This window comes from Phragmites australis, chromosome 13 (genome assembly GCF_958298935.1).
Source record: "Phragmites australis chromosome 13, lpPhrAust1.1, whole genome shotgun sequence".
Classification (NCBI taxonomy): Eukaryota; Viridiplantae; Streptophyta; class Magnoliopsida; order Poales; family Poaceae; genus Phragmites; species Phragmites australis.
The window spans coordinates 7652494-7675182 of NC_084933.1; positions in this window are offsets into that span (position 1 = coordinate 7652494).

Consider the following 22689-nt stretch of genomic DNA (forward strand, 5'->3'; position numbering starts at 1 on the left):
CGTCAATAGGAGAAAGGCAGTAAATAATTTGAGGAGTAATTGTTTTTTAAAAAAGGATTGTCTAACTATGTGTGTGACAGATTTTGTAAGAGAAAATCTGTTAAATTTTCAGCTAATAGAAAGTTAACATGTGATAAAAGAAAAATCTGACAAATAGCAAAATGAAAAATGACAGATTTCTGAAATAGGCGAACTATCCGCGAATAGGTTAAAAAACCCAATATCCAATAGCAAAGAAATCATTTTGTGTTCTTCTATATTCAAACTGCTACATCATCCAATTCTTCTGTTCCCCTAAGTTTAGGCCGACTATCCGCGAATAGGTTAAAAAACCCAAAATCCAATAGCAAAGATATCATTTTGTGTTCTTCTATATTCAAACTGCTACATCGTCTAATTCTTCTGTTCCCCTAAGTCAATCTGCAACTGTATGCTTGCTAGATTGCATTGACAATTTGATTGCCTCTCTTATTAGCTTTATTTTCTCTCTGCGAACAATGAACAAACAGACAATATGAACATAGTAATGATCATAGTTCAATGAACTTAAATATTATTTTGTTTAGGAACATATGATAGCCAATATTAAACTTCTCAAAAGGCATCTCAGCACAGTCAAGGACATCCCACGCATGTCTAAAACGTGGCAACTATATGCAAAATTTATAAATTTTATGGAACATAAACAAACTGATATAACTATAAAAGAGAGAAAAATTGAGACAAAAATAAAGAGAAAGGCAGATAAATTAGAGACAATAAGAGGAATAGAGAGATCAATGTATATGTATAAAGAGAAAGATAAAAATAGATTGAGACAAAGATAGAAAAATAGATAGATAGGGGGTGAACAGAGAGAAAGAAATCGGATAATAGGAGGGAGAGAAATACATAGAGAGAGAAACGGAGAAAAAGATAGAAACATAAATAAAGTGAAAGAGAGATAAATTAGAGACAATGAGAGGAACATAAAGATTAATATTATATACATGTAGAGAGAGCTAGATAGAAATAGATAGAGATAAACATAGAAAAATAGAGACACAAGAAGATATAAAGGTAGAGAAAGAACATAATGAGAGAGAGATAAATAGATAGAGAAAGATAGAGTGACAGAGAGAAAAATAGAGCTGTGTAGTGGAATAAAAATCTCTCCAAACCACATGTAAGGATGATCGTGTAAAGTCTAAGAATCAATAATACAATGGTGTGAGGAACGGTGATGCGTGTTTATCCGATCTTCCGAAGGTAATATGATAAATAGATTAGTGGAGTTTCGACGTTGATGATCTAAAGGCTTCGAACAGAATAGATCGAGAACCCTCGCAACCACTACACCACTACTCCATGGTTGTCAACCGCACACTTGATGTGCGTTTGTCCGATCTTTCGAAAGGTAATATGATAAGTCAATTGATGAAGTTTTGACGTTGATGATCCAAAGGCTCCAAAAAGAACAGATCGAGAATTCTCGCAACCAATACACCACTACTCCATGGTTATCAACCGTGTCAAGACGCGGTTGACCTCGTCAAGAAGGCTTTTTCTGCAAGCGAATTAAGAACACAAGCAAGAACAAGTAGATGCAATCTAAATATTACTAATTACTAATGAAGTACTCGAGTTGGGGTTATACAAACCGAACAAGCGGCGAAATTACCTAAAATAGAATAATCTTAGCAAAACCCATACCTAAACTATGATGACTACTGTGTATATATAAGGGGGACGTCAGGAGATCGGCCTAGGGTTGTGTAACCATGGAAAGAGGCGTGCACAACCTGGACTTCGACCCCGACACGATTACAAGACCCGACAAGGTCTAAAATGATGGAGCAACACCTTATTTCTTTGACTCTAAATAAACTATAAGAAATATTTGATCGAGCTCATATACATTGGAAAGAGCTCGTCGTAAGCTTTTCAGAATGTACAAGATTGTCTAAAACGGATTTCGTATGAGAGAGCTATACCCATTTTACTGACGTATTATCCTGCGACTTGACCATGACCACGACTACGACCACGACTAGAGCTCAACCTCAAGTTTGAGTAGACTTGGCCTTCAAAGGGTGACGTCCAGTTAAGGTTGTGGTGCTTCTCCCATGTTTCTAAGTAATAAAATATCACAAGAATTTAGTAGTAACCCATCCAAGGAAGCATGAACAGCGAGAAATGAGTTCACCTGGTGGTCTAATATTCGTGCACGTGCTCTTGTAATTGGACCTTCTATGATTTGAGAATTATTGACGGTATTGATCATATCCGAAGGAGCCATTGGCTCATATCCTCCTCCTCTTGAATTGGAGTCGTACTCGATTCAAGCTCTTCTTCTTCTCCCAAGTAGGACTTCAGATCTAAAATGTTAAATATGGGACTAACCCCAAAATCTACATGTAGGTCTAATTTGTATGCATTGTCATTGATTTTCTCAATTAGCTTAAATGATCCATCAGCTCTAGACATCAATTTTGACTTTCTTAGTTCTGGAAACATATCCTTCCTCAAATCCAACCAAACTAAATCACCTGGTTCAAATTTTATTTTCTTTCTACATTTACTTCCAACAATACTATAACTTTTAGTCATGCTCTTTATATTCTTTTTAGTTGTTTCATGCAACTTAAGAATAAATGCATCACATTTCTTAGCATCTAAATTAAATCTTTCAAAAGTAGACAAATATAGTAAATCAATAGGAGCACTGGGATTAAATCCGAATTTACCTTGGTGGTGGAGTGTACCAACTTGTTGTAAGCAAATTCAATATGTGGCAAACACTCTTCCCACATCCTCAAATTCTTTTTAGAACTACCCGTAACATGGTAGATAATGTATGGTTGACAACCTCTATTTGACCATCGGTTTGAGGATGACACGTAGTAGAAAACAGCAGCTTTGTCCTTAATATATTCCAAAATGACCTCCAAAAGTGACTCAAAATTTTTGTATCACGATCCATGACGATAGTATTAGGTACTCCATGTAGTCAAACGATTTTCCTGAAAAATAAATCAGCTATGTTTGTAGCATCATCGCTCTTGTGATAAGGTATAAAATGTGCTATTTTAGAAAAATGATCCATAATTACAAATATGCTATACCTCCCCCTTTTTCTCCTAGGAAATCCTAAAACAAAATTCATAGAAATATCCTTCCAAAATGCATTAGGAACATGAAGAGATATATCAAGACCATGTGGATTTAAGCGAGACTTAGCTTTATTGCAAGTGGTTCAACGTGATACGTAGCGCTTGACGTCACGTCTCATCTTTGGCCAAAAGAAATGAGCGACCAACACATCTTTAGTCTTCTTTGATCTAAAATGTACCATCAATCCTCCACCATACGCCTCCTGCAACAACAAAAGACGAACGGAGCTAGCTGAAATGCATAACTTGTTAGTATGATAGAGCAATCCATCATTTAGCACATATTTATTCTATATTTTTTCTTTTTTACAATGTTCAAGCACTTCTTTAAAATCTAAATCAGCAGCATACAAGTGCTTAATGGTCTCTAAACTAAAAATCTTATGATCAAGTTAAGATAACATGGTATAACGTCTAGAAAGCGCATCAGCAATCACATTGTCCTTTTCTTTCTTATGTTTTATGATATGAAAAAGACTCTTTAAATTCTACCCCTTTAGCATGTTTATTCAGTTTAGCTTGACTTCTAATATGTTTCAGCGCTCATGATCAGAATGTATAACAAATTCTTTGGGCCATAGATAATGTTGCCAAGTTTCAAGCACACGAACTAAATCATACAATTCTTTATCATAAGTGGAATAATTCAGACTTAGCCCACTTAATTTCTCACTGAAATAAGCAATAGTTTTACTTTCTTGAATTAGCACACCTCCAATTCTAATCCCACTAGCATTACATTCTAGTTCAAAAGTCTTACCAAAATCAGGGAGTTAGAGCAATGGAGTACTGGTGAGCTTCTCTTTCAACAACTTGAATGTTTGTTCTTGTTCAGGTTCCCATTTGAATACTACTTCTTTCTTTGTCAACTCGTTTAATGGAGCAGTAATGATGCGGAAATCCCGTACAAATCACCGATAGAAACCCGTAAGACCATGAAAACTTCTCACTTGTGTAGCAGTCTCAGGAGTTGGTCATCCCTTTATGGCTTTGATTTTTGTTTCATCCACTTGATGCACGTTTACCTGATCTTCGAAAGGTAATATGATAAGTCAATTGGTGGAGCTTTGACGTTGATGATCCAAAGGCTCCAAACAGAACAGATCGAGAACCCTCACAACCACTACACCACTACTTCGTGGTTATCAACCGTGCCAAGACGCGATTGACCTCGCCAAGAAGGCTTTTCCTACAAGCGAATCGATAACACAAGTAAGAATAGGTACATACAATCTGAATATTGCTAATTACTAATGAAGTACTCGAGTTTGGGATTCAACAAACCGATAAACGGCGAAACTGTCTAAAACAAAATAATCTAAGCTAAACCCAAGCCTAAACTATGACGGATACCGTATATTTATAGGGGGACATGAGGGGTCAACCTAGGATTGTGCAGCTGTGGAAAGAGGTGTGCACAACCTGGACTCTGACCTCGACACGATTACAAAACCCAATAGGGTTCAGAACGGTGACGCAACACCTTATTCCTTTGACTCTGACTAAACTATAAGGAATATTTGGTTGAGCTCATATCCATTGGAAAGGGCTCGTCGTAAACTTTCCATAATATTCAAGATTGCCTAAAACAGATTTCGTATGAGAGAGTTATACCCGTTTTACTGACGTGTTGTCCTGAGACTCGACCACGACCTCGACCACGACCACGACTAGAGCTCAGCCTCGAGTCCGAGTAGACTTGACCTTCGATGGGTGACGTCTGGGTAAGGTTGTGCTGCTTCTCCCACATTCCTAAGTAATAAACATCATAAGAATTTAGTAATAATCCATCCGAGTAAGCATAAATAGTAAGGGACAAGTTCACCTGGTGGTCTATTTATCGTGCACGTGCTCTTGTAATTGGACCTTATATGATTTGAGGATTATTGGCGATATTGATTATATCTGAAGGAGCCATGGGCTCATCACCACCTCTATTCCCTATGGAGTAACAACATAGCCAAGAAAAGTGACTAGATCCATGCAAAATATGCACTTTTCGAGGTTACCAAATAAACGTGCATCTCTCAAAGCGTTAAAAATAGCATGTAAGTGATCAAAGTGTAGTTCATATGACTTGCTGTAAATCCAGATGTCATCAAAGTAAACCACCACAGATCTCACAATGAAAGCACGTAAAACTTCGTTCATCAATCGCATAAAAGTACTATATGCATTAGTTAACTCAAAAGGCATTACTAACCATTCATACAAACCAAACTTAGTTTTAAATGCAGTGTTCCATTTATCTCCAAGTTTTATTCTAATCTGGTGGTATCCACTTCGCAAGTGAATTTGAGTGAAAATTATATAATCACTCAACTCATCAAGCATATCATCTAACCTAGAGATATGGTGACGATATCTTATAGTAATATTATTGATGGCTCTACAATCAACACACATACGCTAACTACCGTCTTTCTTAGGAACCAAAAGAACGGGAATAACATAAGGGCTAAGACTTTCTCGTACATACCCGCGGTCCATAAGGTCTTAGACTTGTTGCTTAATTTCCTTAGTCTCTTTCGAATTGGTCCTATATGCAGCACGGTTTGGCAAAGTTACTCCCAAAATCAAATCAATTTGATGTTCAATCCCTCGAATAGGTGGTAATTCGAGGGTACCTCAGCTAGAAATACATCCATAAACTCCTGCAAAAGGTTGGCAACAACAGAAGACAAAGAGCTAAATATATTCTCGAGTGAAACTAAAGCATCTTTGCATATCAAAGCATAGCATGACAGCTCATTATCATAAATTTCAGCAAGATTAGATTTAGTAGCAAGCATAACACACCCTTTTAGTCTAATTTCATCGGACTTTGAAGTTGTTGTTGCTTTCTCCTTTTTGGGTGGAAAAACTTTTTCCGCTACTTGCTGATTTTCAAGTTCATTCTCAAACTCTTTTATCTTATTTTCAGCTATCTCTTGTTCACATTTCACAAATCAGCAAGGGTTAAAGGCAGAAAAGTTATTTTCTTTCCCTTTATGTATAAGAGTGTACTTATTACTTCTACCATGATGTGTTGCTTCAGTATAAACTCCTATAGTCGTCCTAACAAAAGTGAACATGCTTGCGTTGGCACTACATCGAAATTAGCACAATCATGGTATGAACCAATAGAAAAATCACCCTAATTGTTTGCATTACCTTCACCTTACCACTGTTGTTGAACCATTGAATATGATAAGGGTGAGGTGGTTTCTTGTCGACAAGGCAAGCTTCTTGATCATATCTGAACTTACCAAGTTGTTGCAGGTTCCTCCATCAATAATGACTTGAACATGATAATCCTTGACTATAAGGAACATCTGAAATAAATTGTGATATTATAGCTGTTCCGTTTACTCTATTTGAGTGCTTAACACTCGTTACACAATGAGGATCTAATAATCCTCCGTGGCAGTTGCATTGAACACTTTCTCATGGTCGATATCCATCTCATGTCCATCCTTGTCACTTGCATGGTTAGCTGTAAAAGCATATTCATCCTCAACATCACTAGCACTTATATATCCACCGTCTTCTGTTACAATGTACGCTCGCTGACTTGGGCAATCCTTCATGACGTGGCTCATTCCCTTGCACCGGTGGCATACAATCCCGGTTGATCGGCCTGTAGAAGCAACCAAAGAAGAGCTCTTGGTTGGACCCTACACACTTACGGATTTTCTTATCTCGGGAGCGTGCGACTGTGTTGAAAGTACTACTGAACGTGTCCTATTCGAGAAGGGGGTAGCAGACCGTGTAGCTGAATGTGGGGTTATTTTGACTTGTCTCGGTGTTGATTTTGAAGTGGTTGTGCTTCAAAAATGGCTCCTTGGCCTCTATTGTCGTCCCTGCAATTCTTTTTCTACCAGACATGCAAGTTGGAACAATCTAAGAATACTATTGTATTCTTTGTAATCAACTATGTCCTGAATTTCATGCCTTAACCCTCCATAAACGTATGCAATTGCAGCCTCTTCATCCTCAATAATATCACAACGTAACATACTAATTTGTAGCTCATGATAATATTCTTACACGGATCTATCATCTTGGTTTAAGTGCTGTAATTTCTTACGCAAATCACGTTTAAAAGAGGGTGGAACAAATCTGTTACGCATAGCAACCTTTAAAACATTCTATGTGGTAGGCGTTAATCCATCGATGCATACTCTATTCTACCAGATGATTGCAAGTTCTTTAAATTCACTAGTGGCTTACGTAGCTCTATGCACTTCAGGAACTAAATAAGCCTTAAACTTTTGTTCAACCATCATCTCCCAATCTAAATACTTTTCAGCATCATAAGCATCTGCAAAAGATGGTATGGTAAACTTAACCTTAGCAAATAGATCATCATTAACATGTAGGTTATGTTGCTGAAAATTATTACCTCTCATACCTTGTCGGTTGAAGTTTAATCGATCATATTGTCGTGCATCAAAGGCGTCTTGTTCTTGCCTCAAAATTTCATCATCTACGACGGACTCCTCTTGCTCATGGGCTGCGCCATGAGGATCCACATGCCCATGGTTTGGTGGCTGATTAACCACTCGATCAAAGCATGTATTGAGCATGGCAATGCTATCCTTAAGTCGTTGCATTATAGTGTTTGTCTCTGCAAGTTTCTTATCGATGTCGTCATTAATAGCTTGTCAATGATCATTCAACGCCATTATGAGTTCTTCCCTTAAAACACATTCCTGTGCATCTGATGCTTCTTCTGTTATGGTTAGTCGAAGATAAAAAATAATGAAAGATAAATTATCCCTATCGACTACTAGGTGGTGGAGGTGGAGTCACACACACTCTCAAGCATCTTACCACGCTCTTGCAAGTGTTCTTACAAATCACCGCAGTTGGCACAACCAGTGGCTGGTTCATGATACCTTATCAGGTGCGAGTGAGGTAGTTGCAAGGGGAGAAACCGTTCTGATCGAGAGATGGTGTAACTTGGACATGCAATATTTTGTAGCAAGGAATAGCAAAAATTGAAATCAGATTACCAAAAGTGAATAAAAGTTTACAGTACTCGTCATAGTTGCTGGCCCGAACACGTTCCTAGAACTAGCTCATGCAAGCCGAAAACTATAACAGACACAAGCACAATGAAACAAAATTCGCAATGTAAACTGATTCTCTTTTTTTTTTAATTCTCTCTCTCTCTCTTTTTGCACTCTTTGCTTCTTCATTTTGCACTTTTTGCTTCTTGCTTGCTTTTTTTTAATGTGACACAAACTCAAAACTCTTCTACTACATTTTCTAAGACCAGTGAGGTACGTGGGTCACGAACTTTCTCAAAACTCTCTCTCTCTCTCTCTCTCTCTGGACTTTGGCTACCTCTATTTGAGCTATCGAGTGATACTCGAACTTTGTTGGACAATGCTCGATATGATGAGTACGTAGGGTGTCCAAGAGTAGCTAGAAACAGATAGACTTTGACTAGGTTGTGGAGGCGAAAACGAGTGGATAGTTGAATCCGACTAGGTGGTCGAACCTGAAAGGATGGTCGAATCCAACTAGGTGGTCGAATCCAAAGAGATGGTTGAAACGACTAGTGATCGAACCCGAGTAGATGATCGAAACGACTAGTGGTCGAACCCGAGTAGATGGTTGACTCGACTAGTGATTGAACTCGAGTAGATGGTTGAAGCGACTAGTGGTCAAACACGACTTGATGGTTGACTCGACTAGTGGTCGAACTCAAGTAGATGGTTAAAGCGACTAGTGGTCGAACACGAGTTGATGGTCGACTCGACTAGAGACACAATCTCGACTATAGGAAACAAGGCCAGGCCGGGATACCCGATGACTATAAGAACAAAGACTCGACACTAGAAACTAGAACACGATGACCAAGACCGGCAACAAAGACACTGACGATGGACTCAAACTCAACAATGTGAAAATTGAAAACAAATTACGAAGGACACAAAGTGGTTTGGACAGTGAAAAACTAAGATCTAAATCTTTTTTTGTGGGCAATTTTCTAGACTCTAGGTAATGGAACTTAACAAAACAAAAGGGATAATTGAGATTACCTAACGAGCAACCGAGGCTTTGATACCACTTAATGCATGTTTGCCCAATCTTCCAAAAGGTAATATGATAAGTCGATTGGTGGAGTTTCAATGTTGATGATCCAAAGGATCTGAACGGAACAGATCGAGAACCCTCACAACCACTCCTCCACTACTCCTTGGTTATCAATCGTGCCAAGATGAGGTTGACCTCGCCAAGAAGGCCTTCCTACAAGCGAATCGAGAACACAAGTAAGAATAGATAGATGCAATATGAATATTACTAATTACCAATGAAGTACTCAAGTTGGGGCTCCACAAACCGAACAAGCAGCGAAACTGTATAAAACATAATAATTTAAGTAAAATCCGAGCCTAAGCTATGATGGCTACTATTTATATATAGGGGGACGTGAAGAGGTCGACCTAGATTTGTGCAACTATGGAAAGAGGTGTGCACAATCTAGATTCTGACCCTGACACGATTACAAGACTCAACAGGGTCCAAAACGGTGACGCAACACCTTATTTTTTTTACTCTTACTAAACTATAAGGAATATTTGGTCAAGCTCATATCCATTGGAAAGGGCTCATTGTAAGCTTTCCAAGATGTCCAAGATTGCCTAAAACGGACTTCGTATGAGGGACTTATGCCTATTTTACTGACGTGCTATCTTGCGACTTGATCATGACTTCGACCACGACCACGACTAGAGCTTAGCTTTAAGTCCTAGTAGACTTGGCATTCAAAGGGTGACGTCCGGGTAAGGTTGTTCTGCTTCTCCCACGTTCATAAGAAATAAAATATCACAAGAATTTAGTAGTAACACCTCCAAGGAAGCATGAACAGCAAGAAACGAGTTCACCTGGTGGTCTAATTATCGTACACGTGCTTTTGTGTTCGATCTTGTATGATGTAAGGATTATTGGTGGTATTGATATCAGAAGGAGCCATGGGCTCATCAAACGGTGATATTCTAAGAGGAAGGTGAATTATGACACTTAAAACTAATAGCTCCAAAAATTTCACAAGACAAACCTATCTCAATTTCTATCTAAATATGCTCTAGATTTATCTAGTATGTCTACTCTATCACTCAAAAGGATTGCAACCTACTCTAGCAAGGTAAATTATAAATATGTAAATGTAGAAACGTAAATAAGATAGAGAGACAAACTCGGCACAACGAATTTTTATCCCGTGGTATCAGTGGCACACAAGCCACCCCTAGTCCACGTTGGAGCTCTACAAAGGATATGCTCCCGGTCGCCAAGTATCTTCTGGTCACGGCTCTTAAGCTACCAAGTCACCAAGACAAGGCCTCAAGCACGATAAACCACCAAGCCACCATGGTGAGGTCTCACCACTAACCTCTCTTCCGGTCACTTATGCATCATCTTCACTTCGGAGCTTTAGTCACAAAGACAAGGGCCTCTGTGTCCCCGCACAATCTTCTTGCCGCCGCTCCACACCAAGTTAGAGGGTCAACAAGTCGGCGAGTCACAAAGACTCCAAGGCTCCAACGCACCTCGCGGTACACATTTGAATCACTCCTTGATCCACTCTCTAGGTTGTAGCACCTTGCAACACTTATCTATAGGCATATGTCTAATCACTCTCTAATGGTGTGCTTAATTACCTTGGATGAACACTTTAAGCACTTTATTTATAGCTCAAACTCGTCAACTAACCGTTGCTCCAATGGCTCAACCTTACTGTGAACACCGAATGATCCGGTGACAACAGTAGTACAAGCATCAGACATCCAATGTGTGCAATTTAAGAAACTAGCCGTTAGAACCCACTCAGAATCACTTCTGAACACCAGATTGTCCGATGTATAATTTATCTCTATCACTATACTATTCGGTGTGTATATTTGAGCCTGACCGAGCCAACTTCTTCGCTATTCAATTATCCGGTGTATTGACCTTCTTACTATCGGATCTTTCGGTGTGTATAGCTTCATCTTCTCAGGATTTTTCACACACTCTGTTAAATGCTCCAGTGTGAGCATCTGGTGCACACATCATTGATCACCAGACCATCCGGTGTATATAGCTTCATCTTTTTTTAGTCCTGTAAAACACTTTGGCGTGCAGTGTCTTTTCATCACCGGACCTTCCGGTGTATTGATCTTTGGTCTTCGACAGTTGGAGAACTTCTATTAAATGCCTCGGTGTATACTGATTCTGATCACCGGACCGTCCGGTGAGTACGATCTCATTTCAGCTTAGTTTTCCATCATTTTGGAGTATGCTCCAGTGTGTACACTTGTGGTATCACTGGACTATCCAATGTAGTCATTTTTCGTGGGACTTCTCTAATTCAATCAAACTTTATTCCAGCTTCAGTGACTTCTTCATGTATTACATCCATGAGACCTACTAACATACATTCTTGACAAATATATTAGTCTCATTGACTATGTTATCATTAATCACTAAAATCACTATCATAGTTCCATTGACTATATTGTCATTAATCACTAAAATCACCATCATGGCCCAAAATAGAGTCATTTTCGCTAAAATATTCCCCTTATTGGTGATTGATAACAACACAACCAAAGCAGGTGATAAATAATAAATGATACAAATTGTAAAGAGCATAAAGCCTTATCATATTACCTGGATGTATGTTCTTGCCACTTAATCTACCTTTCTCCATTGACGTTATCTCCCTTGATCGACCCATGCAAAAGCTTCTCCATTTCATACTTTTAATACCAAATGTAGATGAGTCCCTCTTTGTCAACCTTTGGATCTTGCTGTTCTCTACTAGGCATGCCTCTTTCTTTGATCGTCAACCTTCTCCCTCTTTATCAACAATCTAAAAAAGGGCTATAAACACATGTTGAACTCGAGGAAGAGCGTTAGAGCACGTGGGAGAGAGTTTTGTAAATCATGATCCAATGAAATGATACCAATTGAAGGGATGGCACTTGTAAGGATAATATTTCAAGAATATTGTATCAATTGAAATAAAAGCATATAGATCACAATTCATGAAACTCACATAATATGATTTAAACTCTCCCTATATGTATGCATACATATGATAAGAAAGAGACATATGCACAATTAGACAATATTTCAAGATGCAAGTTTAAGCTATATTATGCATGGAGGTAGCTTAAATGAACCAATGATACCAATTGAAGTCTTTAACATTGCATACCTCTCGGAACTTGTTGATCACTTCATGAAACTATAAAATATATTATTTGAAATACATGTTAGTCTCAAAACACAACTCATAGGATATAACCCCCTAAATATGTGCATACAAGTGTTGAATATTTGTGAGAGATATGCACTTGTTATTGATAATAATGAAGATTTATCCTACAGATTGGATCATTGCACATGAAAGATACCAATTGCTAAACTAGTGCCATGAAAGGAATTTACAACTAATAAACCATGTATGTTGCACATAAGGAGAGAAACACAAGTAACTTACTATATAAAAACCTACACTAGGCATTGCAATAAATTGAATTGAGAGCATGCAATCTTAGACAAGGTAAGTGAATTAATCAATTTAGAGATTTAGCATATAGTACCTTTGTCTTATTTACCTTTGGATAGGAATTTGGGTATATAATGATTATGATTTTCATTAATACACCAAATCTTATACACTTGGCTTCTTTGTTTGAACTTTCATTTCATCTTGTGAGCCAAGTCTCCAAATCCTCGATTCGACTTGTGAACTTCAAGTCTTATTTAGAACTCAAACCGATTGGGATCCTATCATGTTGGTGATGATTTCCTTGGGCACCAAAATGAGTTGGTTTCATATCCGGTCCTTTCTCCCAACCATTTATACAACCACTTTGTTATTATTTTTCTTCTTGAGCTTGTAGTGGTTGCTCTTGATCTTGGTCTTGTAGTTGGGCTTGGTGTAGATGTTCAAGGCCTTGTTGGAGAGATTCATAATCTTCTTATTCTCTTTGATCTCCTTCTTGACTTGCTTATATTAGAAGGACTTTTGGCTTTTTTGATGGCACTTGAAGCGTATCACGGTGGACCCCTCCACAAACTTCTTGACTATGGTAGTATGGTTATCTTGAGGAGATTAAACATGGTTCTTGCCTTTTAATAGTGCCAAGTTCTTCTTGAGCTTCTCCACTTCTTACTTGAGCTCATCATTTTCTTGTTCAATAAGTTCATCAAATGGTTCTATAATAACATTCTCAATGTACATCTCATTGCAAAGGGGTGAGCTAGATAAATCAATCAAATCATCATAAAAAGTGGAAGCATCTACCTTAGATTTGAAATTAAAGAGAGAGGTAGATTGCTTTAAAGGGGCCTTAGTTTGAAATTTAATGCACTTAAATTTAGCCTTAAGCTCTTTATGCTCCTTATTTAGCAAATTAAATTTACTCAATAATTGTTCATAATTAGAAATAAAGGTAATATGAATGTCATTAAGGGTATTGAATTTCTGAAGTTCTTTAGCTTATTTATTTAAGGCCTTTTGTTGCTCATTGATCAAATCAAGAAGTTTTTTATGTGAGGGGAATCCTCATCGAATTTATCATCACATACATTGCTATTCATACCTTTGATCATAAGTCACTTGTGAGATGACTTGCGTGATGACGATATGTATGATGATGACCTTGATGAAGAGCATCTCTTGGAGGAGAGGATGGTGATGCTTTCATCATTTGAACTCGATTCTTTATCGTCACTTACCCATCTTCTTGTGCTTGCGAATACTTTGCTTCTTCCTCTTGTCTCCCTCTTGTTTTTGGTCTTCTTCTCTTTCTTGATATGATCAATTGTTTTGACCAAGTCTTTTAAGGAGATTGGATGATCAATCTTGATATTGATTCTCTTGATGTTTTTTCTCTACTTATAACATGAGCTTGACCATCTTGGGATCAATTTCTTTATCACTTGATGTGCTTTGATCATCCTCTTCATAGCTCTCTTCATCTTGATCCCTATCATCTTTGGTTGAGCTTGACTCTTGCTCTTGTGTCCTTATCCTTGCCTTCACGTGTTGGCATTGAGCTTGCTTGCTTGTGAGAGCAATATTTTTAGTACCGGATGAGGTAGAAATTTTAACCCCTATGTTCATGGTCATCTCATGGGCGATGATCTTTTCTAGAACTTGGTTTGGAGTCATCTTGCTCATGTCGTGATTATTGTAGATAGAGACAATCAACTTGCCTCATCCTTTCGTCGATGACACTCCAAATATCTAAACTTTTAGCTTGTAAATAACAAGTCATTAGAATTTTTCATCGGGGGAGATTAGTATCGTTGAAATGTAGAGCGCTATAGGTATCCATCCAAACCCTAGACTTCACAACTCTAGAAGGTTAAACCTATCAAGAGCATGAGGCTCTAATACCAATTGTGAGGAACAGTGACATTCTAAGAGGAGGGGTAAATTAGGACACTGAAAAACTAATGGCTCTAAAAACTTCATAAGACAAACACATCTCAATTTCTATCTAAATATGCTTTAGATTTATCTAGTGTCTACTCTATCACTCAAGAGAATTGTAACCTACTCTAGCAAGGTAAATTGCAAGTATGTAAATGCGGAAATGTAAATAAGGTAGAGAGACAAACTCGGCATAAGGGATTTGGTATCAGTGGCACACAAGCCACTCCTAGTCTATGTTGGAGCTTCACAAATGATATGCTCCCGGTTGCCAAGTCTCTTCCGGTCATAGCTCTTGAGCTACTAAGTCACCAAGACAAAATCTCAAGCACGATAAGTCACTTAGAACCACTTCTGAACACCGGATTATCTAATATATACTTTATTTCCATCATCGGACTATCTGGTGTATACTTGAGTTTGATCGAGCCAACTTCTTCACTATTCAACTGTTCGGTGTATTGATCTTCTGACCACTGAACCTTTCGGTATGTATAGCTTTATCTTCTTAGAATTTTTCACACACTTTGTTAAATGCTTTGGTGTTAGCCTCCGGTGTACACAACATTGATCACTAGACCATCCAGTATATATAGCTTATTCTTCTCCGAGTTCTGAAAAATACTCCAGTGTGCACTATCTTTTCATCACCAGACCTTCTAGTTATTGATCTTCAATCTTTGGCAGTTGCAGTGCTTCTGTTTAGTGCTTTGATGTATACTGATTCTAATTAGTTTTTCATCCTTCTGGAAAATACTCCAGTGTGTACACTTGTGGCATCACCGGACTATACGGTGTAGTCATTTTTCGCAGGACTTCTCCAATTCAATCAAACTTTGACTGACTTCGGTGACTTCTTTATGTATTGCATTAATGAGATTTACTAACTTATATTTTTGACAAACATGTTAGTCCCATTGACTATATTGTTATTAATCACCAAAATCACAATCATAATTTAATAGGATCATTTTTCACTGCAAACGGCAACCCAGAAATACAAACAGTCCAATCGTATAGACTATAGACAACGCGGAAGTTTGTGTGTATCGAAACATGTTTGGCCACAACAAAACAGTGAACCAGCACTCGAAATACTCCCTTCTCACGTAACAAACCACCTCCATATCCTGAACTCTAGGCCACATAGCAAGGTGACAAAACACGGCATGCGAAACAGACATAGTGACAACCATTCTGGTCCATACCTAGAAATGAACTTCAATTAAAAACTGAATCAGTTTCAATCAGACTGACCAAAACACATAGGATTGTGTTCAAGCTAAAAATGATACAGATTGGTAAAAGTTCAGTTTCTGTTAGAATAAAAAAAATTACTACACATTAAACTTGACCTTAAGTAGAGCAATGATTGGTTAAGTTCAGTTTCAATTGGACTTGACTTTAGTAGGTTACATACTGTTTGAGTTTAGTTTCAACCAGTGTAACAAAAAAACTATACATTAAAACTTTTCTGAAGTTAACTATTACATTTAAAAAAATTGAGATCAACATGACAAAAATGTCTTTTGATGTGAAACAATATTCATGCAATTGGGATTTTGAATCATCACCAGGTGTGCATGTAACGTAACACCATTATAGAGCATTCGCAAATAACAACTAGTACACACATGTACTGACAAAAAAGTTTCAACTAATAATTGTTTGAGAAAACATAAACATATTGATCTCATGTCGGGATTATGGGACTTAACACACAAGCGTCAAAATAATTAAGCTGATTACATAAATGAATAAACAAACGCGCATTGAATAAGTTGAACAGTCACCCAAACTAACGTTGGATTGGAAAAAAATGAAGGGGAACGCGGGTCTAACACAAAACAAAACATCATGGAATAGAGAACACCAACTCACCACCAAAGCATATCTGGGCACCCCGACTACTACCCCTGGCTCCCTGCTCCAATATATTGAAAGCCCTAAACAAACAAAAATGACGGTGCATTATGAACTCACCGTACTGCAGAAAGCACCGTGGATCCCCCCCTCTCAATCTTAGCTCACAAATCAACCCTAATCAAAGAGGAATGCCACAAAACCACTAGGAAATTAGCAAATCTCTCACTGAATCAAATAGATCATGAAGCAAAAATGCTCAAATCAACACAGATTGACTTGAATCGCCTGCTGTGAAAGGGGAAGGAGGCAATGAGGACGAACTAGATGAAGTGCATTGCCTGTGTATCACTTTAGGAAGGGAGGAGAATGGGAGCTAATTGAAGACGAGAGAGAGAGGGATGCCGGTTACAGAGTCGTGGGAGAGAGAGAGAAACCGGTTTTATTTCACATTTTAGGAGAGAGAACGTGTGAGGAGAGAGAGGGCGGTCACATTAGTCGTAGCGGGTTTTGCGGATGCAGACCCGATTCGATAGCAGCAATATCTGTTAGCAGAACATTGAAATCTAATAAGTCTTAGCACAAATTTCAAAGCAGATCAAAGAGACACAAATTAGACAGATATGGCATCCAGAAATCTATCAACAGATAAATGGCAAAACTCTTTAAAAAAATACAGGCCCTTTGGCATATGTAATAGAAAGTACACATTTAAGCGAGACTATAGAAAAACTACACGTTTAACGATACCCTATATGAAAAAACTACACATTTGAATGTGTCAAAAGACTACATATTTAGTAGCACATGTTATCGAAAAACATTTCTTTTTATAGTTTCGACTCACTGGTAGTGGCAGCCCCAGCATTTTCAAATTGGGTGTATATATCTAAAAAATTATTTGATAACCATAAATATTAAGTAAAACATCACATTTGGTCGTTAGAATTGTCGGGAGATGACCCTCCACTGGCTGACCCAATAGCAATAGATCCAAACGTCATGGTCGACAACGGTGCGGAAATTCTTGGAGATCCAATGACAACCGTCGTTGCCTACGGTACTGGCACCGAGTTATCACTCGAAACATCCACATCTGGAGCCGTACGTGCACCTGATACGGACCTCCACCGGTGGACCATAGGAAGGCAGATGCCTCCTGGCCTTTCCTGACGACTTCTGGTGGGAGTACCTACACCCGTGATAGCCCACATCTTAAGGGACAAGCTCCCTCTGAACAGTCATCATGAGGCTTCATCGGCTCGACCGCAACCGAGCCTCGGTAGCGACATATTCAGTACTCCGGACACTAACGTGCAAGGAGCTCATCTGATTCTCAGATCCCTTCCAGAGTTGGATTCGGCGATCAAGTCAAGATCCTACTCGATGTAGCTCAGAACCAAGTCGCTCAAGCAAACAATCCCTGCAACTCTTGGCCCCCAAGTTGGAACTATCCCGACTTAAGGAGCCACGAGCGGGAACGCTCTTGAGTAGAGGAGTCCCAGACGGGAAGCTCAGCTGGTCAAGGCCGAGTATGATATTGTGGGCCAAACTGTAGCTGCCATATCCTTAGGCATGGAAATCAGGAAGATCTGAGAAACCGTATTCCTCACAACCGGCGTGATCTACATATGGCGATCAAAAACCATCATGAGGAACATCGTGAAGACGATTGCCGCTACTACGACTGCAGATCTATAGGAAGAGATGGTCGATATGACTCCCCTGCTCGAAGAGACAGGTGTGATAGTCCTCCACCACCTCCTCTTGAAGAGTTCAATAGGGGCTGCGAGGCTTTCGTACGTGAATTCTGGTCAATTCGGTGGCCTAAGAAGTTCAAAACGGGCCCAATCCAGAAGTACGATGGGAAGATCAATCCCAACAAGTGGTTGCAGATCTACACCACTGTCATTCGAGCAGCCGGTGGTGACAATTGAGTAATGGCCAATTACCTATTAACCGCCCTTGATGGAACCGCAAGGTCTTGATTCCTAAACTTGCTGGCCAACTCGATTTGTTCGTGGGAAGAACTTAAGGCTCAGTTCATAGCCAATTTTTAAGGCACATTCGAGCACCCAGGAACGGAGAACAACCTCCACCAGCTGCACCAAGGCGATGATGAATCCCTTCGAGATTTCATCTGTTGGTTCAGTGACAAGCGTAACATGATCCCAGACATCTCTGATGAGTTGGTAATCATTGCCTTCAAACGAGGTGTTCAGGACATGGATTTGCATGGAAAGATGGATACTCGGAAGATTCACACGGTCAAAGAGCTTTTCGAGTTGGCCGATAAGTGCGCAAAACAAGCGGAAGCACAGGTGCGCGCTAAAAACCTTCAATCTGGCAAGGACAAACCCGAGTCCTCAAAGAGCGGAGGAAAGAAGATAAAACCCAGTGAAAAGCATAAGGGTCCCGATACGACTATAGCTATGGTTGACAGGAGCAAATCGCGCAACACTAGGGACAACAAAGGCCTTAGTCGAGGTGGTGGAAAGTGGTGTCCCATCCATCGGAGCAACCATCACAACTTTGATGAGTGCTTTGTGTTCAAGAAGAAACTTGATGAAAAGATCAAGGCAAATGCTGAGCGTGGTAGTAAGCAGGTTAAGCCAAATGTTGAGGGTGACGAGCCCTAGTTCCATGAGGCTGATCATAGCTTGGCGCATATCTTCGAAGGATCCGCCACATATGAGTCTAAAAGGCAGTACAAGGTGGTCGAGCGAGAAGTCAACCTGGCCCTAACTGGGCCCACTTGGTATCTCATGTGGTCGGAATAGCCGATCACCTTTGATCAAACCGACCATCTGGCTGTGGTACCACATCTTGATCGATGACCGGTCGTGGTTCAGTCGACTATACTCAACATCAAAGTTTCTAGAACTTTGGTCGATGGTGTAGTTCACTCAACCTCATTTTCTCCAAAACCTTGGACAAGATGGGAATTCAGAGATCAGAGATTAAGATGGGACTCATGCCTTTTCATGGCATAACTCCCAACTCATCGACCATGCCTCTCGGTCAGATCGAGCTGCTGGTCACATTTGGCACGCCCGATAAATTTCGTACAAAAAAGCTGACCTTTGATGTCATGGATTTCGAGACGATGTAAAATGTGATCCTAGGCCGCCCAATACTGGGCAAGTTCATGGCGGTGGTTCACTATGTCTACCAAACACTCAAGATCCCGGGTCCTAATGGGGCCATTATAGTTAAAGGAAATTAGCGTGTAGCGGTCAAATGCGACAAGCAAAGCCTAGATATGGTCGAACACTTCAGTCGAGTGGCCATCACTCCTAAGGACGCAAATTCTAAGCGTCAAAGACACCAAGGTGTTGTCGAGGCCAAGGATTCCAGGCTCGCAAGTCTTGCTGGCACTTCTAAATTCGATGACGCCAAAGGCAAGACCAATGACAGCGTCAGCAACAAAAAGAATGATGGTTGCGTCAAGATTGTGCCCCTCGACCTGTCTGAACCATCCAAGACGGTTAAGGTTGGGGCCAACCTTGACCCCAAATAGGAACTCGATCTCGTCACCTTCCTCTAAGCAAACCAAGACATGTTTGCATGGCAACCGTTCGATATGCCTAGGGTCCCCAGGGAGGTGGTCGAGCATCGACTAGCTGTTAAACCCAACACCAAACCTGTGGTGCAGAAGCCGCGAAGATTTACGGAAGATAGGAAGCAAGCCATCCAAGAAGAGGTCGATAAGCTCCTAAAGGCGGGCTTCATTTGAGAAGTGCGTCATCCTACAGGGCTCACGAATCCCTTCCTCGTCAAGAAGGCCAATGGCAGATGGAGAATTTGAGTCGACTTCATCGACCTCAACAAGGCTTGTCCCAAGGATCCTTTTCCTCTCCTGCGCATCGAACAGATCATCGACTCTATGGCAGGCTGCGAGTTGTTATGTTTTCTAGATGCCTATTCAGGGTATCACCAAATTAGCATGGGATTAGAGGATGAGGAGAAAACGACTTTTACTACTCCTTTCGGTATATTTTGCTATGTGAAGACGCCTTTCGATTTAAAAAACGCTGGTGATACATATCAAAGGTGTATTCAAAACTGTCTGCAACCCCAAATTGGACGCAATGTAGAAGCATATGTCAATGATGTTGTGGTCAAATCAAAACCGGAAATGCATTGGTTGACGATCTCAAAGAAACGTTCGACAACCTCAGGAAGTATCGCATGATGCTCAACCCCAAAAGTGCACATTTGGTGTGCCGTTCGGCAAGCTTCTCGGCTTCCTGGTGTCGAGTCGAGGCATTGAGGCCAACCTGCGCAAAATTGAGGCTCTCGACCAAATGCAGTCACTTCTAACACTGAAAGAGGTCCAGAAACTGACAGGTTGCATTGTTGCTCTTAGTTGATTTATTTCCAAGATGGGCGAGCGAGGAATGCCTTTCTTCAAGATATTGAAGAAACAAGATTGGTTTGAGTGGACGGAAGAAGCGGAGCGCGCCTTCCAGGACTTAAAAGGTACTTATCGTCTCCATTAATCCTTACACCGCCTAACGAAAAAGAGCTCCTTTTGTATATTGCAGCTACCCCACAAGTTGTAAGCATGATACTGGTGGTCGAACAGGAATGTCCCGAGAAAAGGCCAAGGTCCAGAAACCTATTTACTACATGAGCGAGGTTCTACACGATGCTAAACTACGGTAACTGCAAGTACAGAAGCTGATATATGCAGTCTTGATGTCTTCCTGGAAATTACGGCACTACTTTCAAGCGCACAGGATCACCGTCATGACGACGTACCTGTTGAAGGATGTAATACGCAATCGGGAAGCGATTGGATGAATAACGCAATGGGCGGTAGAGCTAAATGAGTTCAACATAATCTACGCACCACGTACAAGCATGAAATCCGGAGTGTTAGCGGACTTCATCGTCGAATGGAAAAGCATTGAAGAAACAAGGCCAAACATGGTCGAAGATCACTGGACGCTTTTCTTTGATGGATCTCTCATGCTCCAGGGCGCGGGGGCTGGCATTGTACTCAAATCTCCAATGGGCGACGAACTCAGGTACGTTGTACAATTAGACTTTAAAGCTTCTAACAATGTTGCAGAATATGAAGGACTGGTAAACAGGCTCTCATAGCTGCATTGCTTGGAATTAAATGACTTCTTGTGAAAGGGAACTTACAGCTAGTCATGAACCAAATTCAAAAGGAGTACCAGTGCTCAGATGACAACATGGTGGCTTACTTACTTGAGGTACGAAAGGTCAAGGAAAAGTTTGAAGGGCTAAAAGTGACGCACATCAGGAGTGATAACTCTGGTGTGGATGAACTTGCTAGACTCGCTTCTTCTCAAGCACAGATACATATAGGGGTCTTCGTTGAGAAACGGATGCTGCCCAACCTGACCAGCAGTCTGGCCAGGTTAGCGAGGTAGAACACGCAGACATGGATGCTTCACTACTCGAACGCCACCTGACTTGGATGACTCTGTACCAAGCCTATCTTGAGGGTCAAGATATCCCTGATGATGATGCATCTGCAGAGAACATTGCTTGTAAATCTATGATCTATGTTTTGGTAAACGACAAGCTCTACCGAAAGGGGAGTAACGGAATCTTGATGAAGTGCATCACTCAGGAAGAGCGCAGTAAAGTACTGCTCGATATCCATGGAGGCATGTGTGGTAATCATGCGTCTTCTCGCACCTTAGTCGGAAAATTTTCTGCTAGAGATTCTATTGATCGACTGCCCTCCAAGATGCTTCCGAGCTGGTCAAAAAGTGCGAGAGCTGCCAATTTTTTAGAAGGCAGACCACTCGACCAGCCCAAGCTCTGCAAATAATTCCTCTTTCTTAGCCTTTCTCTGTCTGGGGCTTGGATAACCTGGGACCATTCCCAAGAGCCCAAGGTAGTTGCAAGTTCCTATTTGTGGCTATCGACACATTCACCAAGTGGATAGAGGCCAAACCCGTAGGAAAAATAACCGCAGAAGTGACCAAGAAGTTTATGAGGAGAATAATTACTCTATTTGGCATCACCTCGAGTGGAAGGTTACTCGGAAGAAAGGCGTGAGAAATTACGAGAGGACGACATAAATTTACTCGAAGAGTATTGAGATCGAGCATCTATTCGAGCGGCTAAGTATTAGCAGGCGTTGCGTAGATATCAAAGCCAGAGAATTTAACCCAGGAAACTCGCTGCTGGGGACCTCATCCTACAAAAGGTGCAGAAACAGGCCCGACGCCACAAGTTATCGTCTAAGTGGGAAGGACCTTAAATAGT